Below are 6,766 nucleotides of genomic sequence, written 5' to 3'. Positions count from 1 at the left end.
GCCTCCCGCCCGCCACGCTCCGGCCCCACTGCCCCTCGTCCCCGACGCCTGTCCCGCTCAGCGCCTGTCGGTCGTAGGTGACGTTTGCCTGCCTCCAAGGGTCTCCTCCGTCCACACAGCTCCCAGCGGCGCAGAACACCACCCGGGCCAGGGGATGCCTGCCTGCTGCCCCCTCCTCACGCTGTAAGGCACCAGTCCCAGCTCTGGCCTCGGCCGTCACCTCGAACTGGATCGCGACCCGTCTATACGCGCCAGACTGCCTTCCCGCTTCTGCGCCCAACGCCGACTGGTCCCGGTGTGGATGTGTTTGCACCAGCATCGGCCACTGGGCTTGGGCCTTTAACAGGGTGCCTGTCACCTGTTTTCAGGTTCCTGCAAGTCAGGGGTTGGTTTTAGTTCTGTAAATGGCAAAGAGACAGGAAAGTTTGTCTTCCTGGGTGTCGGGGACGACTGGCCACAACACTTAGGACCACGGGTTAGTTTGCTTTCTGAGCAGTGACGATGTCCCGTGCCCGCCGTCGGGCTGGCCGGCCATCGTGGAGCAGGTTCTCACAGCCCGCGGGTCCCGAAAATGCTGCTGAGCGGAGACGGACTGGCCGCCTCCCGGCGGAATCTGAGCCTGTCCCTCAGTCCCGAGGTAAAGGTCTCCAGCCCAGGGGGCCGCTCACCCCGGCCACCGTGACTGACGCGCGTCTCCCAGGCCGTGACAGGTCCCCCGTGCTGGGACCTGAGACGCGTTTCAGTGGTGGGCGGGTACAATCACAATCACACCATTTCCCTGCCAGCTGGGGGGCTCGACCCTCTTTAGGCCTATGGATGAGGATTTTTCATTCAATGGTGATGACGTAAAATGTCGTTTAACATAAATTCGTTTAGTTTAAAGAGCAAGTTGATTTAAATAACAGCACCAGGGGGTCAATGGCACCCGTGGCATCCGACCGGAGGTGGACAGCACGAAGGCCGGACTGTGCGGGACTCGCCCCGGCGGGCTGGCGGCAGGCGGGGACATCCGTGTGGCAATGGCTGACACGCGTGAGGCTCACGGCATCGTGGGGGGGCAGTGGTAATGGAGAAGCCGCTCCGTGAGGTGGGGCGGGGCGGGGCGGGGTTGTTCTTCTCTCGCGAAGCACACGAGGGATGCATCGTGCAGCTACTCGCCTTCATGTCCGAGAGTCCAGGAGGGGCCGGGCGGGAGGAAAGCCCAAGAGTGAGGGTCGGTCCTTCACGGCCCGCGGTCTCCAGGCGAGGTCTGTGCACGACGCTTAGCTGCCTTCTTCGGTAGCTGGCGTTGTTACATTGGAAACAAGTCCAAGAAAACAGACTCGTGTGTTAGATTCTAAACCAGAGTTGGATTCTGGAAGTGCCACCCCTTGGCGACTGGTGGAGATAGTTCTTGAACCCAGACTTTGCACAGGTGAGAGCCACCCCCGGCAGCTCTGTCCCCGCCTGGACACCTGCCGCCTGGCCTGGGCACACTTTCCCAGTGACCGCAGCCCACAGCCGATGCACAGACCACGTGAGCTCTGGGTGACTCTGGCAGGAGCACACGTCCCTGCCCTCGGCAGCCTTCGGCTCGCTCCAGAGTGGCCTAGGCCACGCCGGCTTCCCGGCCACGTCCACACTGCAGGCACGTCCGGGCCAGGATCACGGTGTCTGTGGCAGGCTGGCCCGAGGCAGCGCCCAGCCCGGCACCCCGGCCACGCCCGCAAGCTGGCCGCTGGGTGGACGTCCTTTGACACAGTGACGGATGACATTACCGGCTGAGTCTTCTGGCTCTGCCGAGCAGCTCGAGTCGTCCTAAGGGCTGATAAAGCACGACACGCAGACAGGAGCCTCCTCGCCCCCACCCGCGTTTCCAAACGCCCAGCTCTCCGGCCATCTGCTTGTGCGAGACGTTTTTCCGGCCGGTCTGTCGCGTCATGTCCTTCGAGCCTGAAGGGTCGTAACTCCTCAGCGTGCCTGTGCTCTGGCTTCCGTTCATTTTCCTGAACGCTGTTTGGCCATTACTACGTGGCTATGCACATCGTCACAGCACGCGAGTCCTGCCTGTAGCCGCCTGCCCTCCCAGCTGGCAGCAACTGCCAACTCTCAGACAGGGGACAAGGGACTGCGGGTCCCCCAGTGAGGGCCGAGGGAGCAGGTGGGGAGGGCGATATCTGGACCCAGGGAACTGAGCTCGAACAGCCTCAGACTCAGACCCTGCAGGACGCCCCGTCACCAGCTGCTGAGAGCAAAGCCCTCAGCGCAGGCCGGGTGAGGTCCCACCAGAGACAGCGGCTGGGCAGAGTGAGGCGGGGCCCCCCGCGGTTCTGGAAGATGGAGGTGTGGGCCTCTCCCGCTCCCTCCCCCAGCAGCACCGGCTGTCCCCACGCCCTGGAACTCACATGTCAGGGACAAAGGAGGCGTTTGCAAAACCACCCACTCTGGCGGTTCCTTAGCAACAGTTGCTGGAGGGCTTCTCCTTGGTTGAGAAGACCTGCCACCCTAGGGCGCGGTCTGGGCTTCCAGGAGCCCACCCTCGCTGTGCCCGCACCGGGGTCGCCTGGAGGTGACAGCAGCTTGTCCTCGTCCTCAGGGCCAGCAGGCTGCCGGGCTCCTCACAGGGACGGTCAGGGACGGATGGCTGCCGCCCTGCCACCCCGCCTTGTGGAGTGTGGCTCAGAGACGCTGTGCATGCACACATGTGCCCTGACAGCCTTGCCGGGGCTTCACAGGGGGCCTGTGGTGGGTTGGGGTCCCCCTGCAGCGAGAGCATGTAGACAAAAGGCCAGCGCCCAGGTGCCCTACACACTGCTGGTCACTATGGAGGAGCAGGCTGCAGGGAGGACCAGGGGTCATTGGGAATGTTGGCCACTGCCAGGCTGGTGGGGACAGTGAGCCGCGGGGCACAGAGCAGGGCCCAGCAGAGGGGTCTCTGCAAGCCGCTGTGACAGGGACCACCCGCCCACTCCAGGAGCCGCTATGGGAGATGGCAGTGTGGGACCCAGGACACAGAGTGGGGACACTCTCGCCGAGCCGACAGCACGTCTGCAGAGACCCCAGCAGCCCGCCTCCTGGGGCCCCAGGCGGAGTGTCCACTTCCCGGCAGTGAGGAAGGGGCCCTGGACGTGTGGCCGACGCCCGCCCCCCAGTCCACCAACCTGCAGACCGGGGGAGGGGCCGGGCACAGGCCTGGGGCACAGGCCCGAGGCCCGGGCCCCCTGTGGTTCTACGGACGACTTCAAACAACCCTCTCAGCTTCTGAAACACGCGCAACCCTACCCCGCCCCCACCGAGTGTAAGAGCGGGGTGTCAGCAACCCCACACTCACTCCGGCCTGACCCGGACCTGCTCCGCAGACACCGCGGCCTGTAGCTGTTTAAATGTAATTTCCTGATAGAAGTAATAAGACAGTTACTTAGTTTATTTAAGCTATTCAAATATTATCTGACTATTTAGAAACGCTGATGGGGGCTGACTGTAACAATGTAGCGCTGTAACATGAGCCCTCACTAACCACGGCCCTGACAAGAAGCTGGTGTGTACTTAACACACATTAAGAGCTTTTTAAATTTGGGTTAAGAGGCAAGAGCTTACTGAGCCCTCGGGGGACCTTTGATTTCCCTGAAGTAGCCGTCACCCTTGGCCTCTGGCACCTAACACGACAGGGTCAGCGGGGCTCACTTCTATTTGCTGCCAGCTTTGCAGAGAAGCGTGGCATCGGTCAGCGACCAGTAGACTGGGCCAGTGCTGGTGGCTCTGACAAGGGAAGGACCACGGTCCCTCCCCTGACCCAGCAGTGAGGGGCGGTCGGACCTGTGTGTCCTGGGGTGGATGGAGTGACAAAGGGCGTGCCCGGCACTGCCCTGAGAACCGGCAGGGAAGCCCCGGCCTGGGCTGGCTCAGGAACAGCTGCTGGGGCCACTTCTAATGGTGATGACATCGGCGTCCCCTCCATACGCGGTGGAGAGGAGGGACTCGTGTGGCTCCTTCACTGACCGGCCTTCTGCCTACCAGGTCGCCAGTGCGGCCGAGCCCCTGCGGCCCCTCCTTTCTCCCATGTAGTCAAGGGGGGCGGTGGTGGCGCCTGCAGCCCTCCCGCTGGGGACACTGCATCAGGCTGCTGAGCCGGGCACCGTGTGGCTTCCCGCAGCAAGCCGGAACGGGAGCACGGCTTGTCACCGTCGGGGAAGTGGTGTGAAACTCAGCGTCTCTGCGAAGCGGAAGATCTTTCGCGCTGCCTGAGCCCCTCAGACGCCTTCTGCGTGGCGGGTCCGCGTTTCCTGCTCCGTCACGCACTGTCTTCGGCCTTCGCCAGCGGGATGAGCTGCAGGCTGAGGCCACCTGAGCAGCCAGAGACCCAGCCCGGGACTAAAACAGCATCCTCGAGGCTGGCCCCGCTGGGCGTGTGCCTGCAGGAGTGCCGGGGGCCCAGCCACCCTCCCTCTGCAGGTCTGCGGGGCCAGGGAGGTGGCGCGAGGGACCCTGTCTATTTCTGCAGAAGCTCCCCTCTGTGGAGGGTCCAGGGGCTGCAGGAGATGGAGCTGAGGGGACAACCCAAGCTGCGGGTCCTCCTGTGCAGTGCCCGCCAGCTCTGGGCTGCACAGATGGGGGCCACGCTCAGCAGGGCTGGAGGTGTCCCATCGTGGGGGCAGTCACCGTTCATACCAGCCAGGTCCTCAGCCTGCTGGAGGGGCCCAGACGTGAGGTCACATGGGGCTCATGGCCGCTAGGGTGCCAGGATGCGTCCAGGACCTGGCTTTGTCACGCCTTTGCAGCAGGAAAAGTCAAACTAATGAAACAGGCTGCCGGCAGGGGCTCCGAGCTCCAGGGCCGAGTGGACTGAGCTGTGACGTGACAAGGAAATCCATCACCCAGTGGGTGTCCTGGGTGGTCACAGCTGCCCGCTCGGCGCCTCGGGGCCTCCTGGACCTGGGGGTGGGGGCTTGGGGCAGCTAGTGAAGCCAGACCCCGAGGGGACAGTAGTCCGCGTCTGTCTACATTCTGGTTCCTCTGGGCTGGGCCAGGCTGACCGCACAGAACCAGCTGGACGTTGTCATGGCAGCAGAGACCTCTGCGACCGATGCCTCCCCAGCCCAGCTGGACACCAGGGCCCGGGAACCTGTATTTCAATGCGTTCCCTGGCTTAGACTGTAGCCACCGGCCTCAAGCGTCCACCTCCCACTCCCCGAACGCGTCCTCGGCCCTGCCGACCCATTCTTCCAGAGTCCGGGGTTCCCCCACTGCTCAGCGCCTCCCCCGCCGCCTCTCCCGTCCGGCCCGGCCCGACCCACACCCCTGCTGTGCGGGGCGGCGCCCTCCTGCCGCTCCAGCCCTTGCACCTCCACGGCCTGCGCGGACGCGGACGGCATCTCGCGGACGGCACGCGCTGGACGCTTCCTTCAAGGCGTCTCGTCACGCGTGGGGACCCCGGCCCTCCCACCCGGCCTGGAGGCCCCGTGTGACCTGGGTCCTGCCCTCCGACCGGCTCGGCTCTCCCACCGCCCCTCCCTGCCGGTCTTGTTCTGGACGCACACTTTTCCGTGCCTCGGGCGTGCACGCTCCCTCCCGCCCCAACCCTGCCCGGTTGCACAATCGGCTCCCGGCCTTGCAAGAGCTCAGCAGCGGCCCTGGGAGACGCTTTCGCCCGCTTTCCCGTCTTTAGACGCTTTCCCCGTCTAACGTGCCCGCTCCCCGCGGCCCGCCTGCTCGCCCCTGCCCGTCACCCGCTCGCTGACTTTCTCTGTGGTTCTTCCTACAACCCGAGAGGCTTCCTCTTCTCCCGTCTGCCTCTGTGCCCTGGGAGAGCTCTCAAGGACAGATGGGATCACGGCCGTGTGGCCACTGCTGTCCCTCAACGCTGGCCGCAGAATCGATGCTTAATAAGTCCCCTTCAGTGACCAGGCCAGTGTCTCCTTCTCACGTGAGATGGGCTTTCCTCTGTAAAACTACGATTTCCTCGAAGGAGAAATCTAGGGGGACAAACACATTTCTTTTTTGTTATTAGCCTACATTTTTGTTACTGTTGATGATTTAGGAAAACAATCAAGAAGTGTCCTCTGCTCCTAGAATCCTCCTTGGGGTCAAGGAAGACTGTCAAGTCACACAGCTTTATAGTGCTCGCGGGTCCGCCAAATGCAAGTGCTTTCCCCAGCCCCCGGAAGAGCTGTCCGCTAGTGTCAAAAACTGATTACCTTGATCCTCTGCTGGGAGGTTTCCAATAAAGCAAGGATTTTAAGGATGCTAACTGATAGGCAGGGTTTTTTGCCTGTTGGATTTGTCCTTTACCTCAAAGGCCTTACGCGTCGGAAAAAGTGGCAGAAGTGTTTTGCTGGGGTGGTTCTCACTTAGGGTTCCGCTGTTGCCAGGAGCAGCGAGGGCGCCCGGAGGGTGCGGGCACTCGAACGGCCGGGCAGAGGGAGGGACAGGTGGGTGAGCGGATGAACAAATGGATGGATGGATGAGTGGAACAGATGGACAGGTAAATGCAGGTGTGAATAGATGATGGATGGATGATGGATGGATGATGGATGGATGGATGGATGGATGGATGGATGGATGGATGTGTTACTGGATGGAGGGATGAATAAATGAACAGATGGACAGGTGGAAGAAGGCATGAGGATGATGGATGGATGAGTGGAACAGATGGACAGGTAAATGCAGGCGTGAATAGATGATGGATGGATGATGGATGGATGGATGGATGTGTTAGTGGATGGATGGATGAATAAATGAACAGATGGACAGGTGGAAGAAGGCATGAGGATGATGGATGGATGAGTGG

Source organism: Pteropus vampyrus, unplaced genomic scaffold, assembly GCF_000151845.1.
Source record: "Pteropus vampyrus isolate Shadow unplaced genomic scaffold, Pvam_2.0 Scaffold500, whole genome shotgun sequence".
NCBI classification, from domain to species: Eukaryota; Metazoa; Chordata; class Mammalia; order Chiroptera; family Pteropodidae; genus Pteropus; species Pteropus vampyrus.
Note: the sequence above shows the minus strand (reverse complement) of the source record.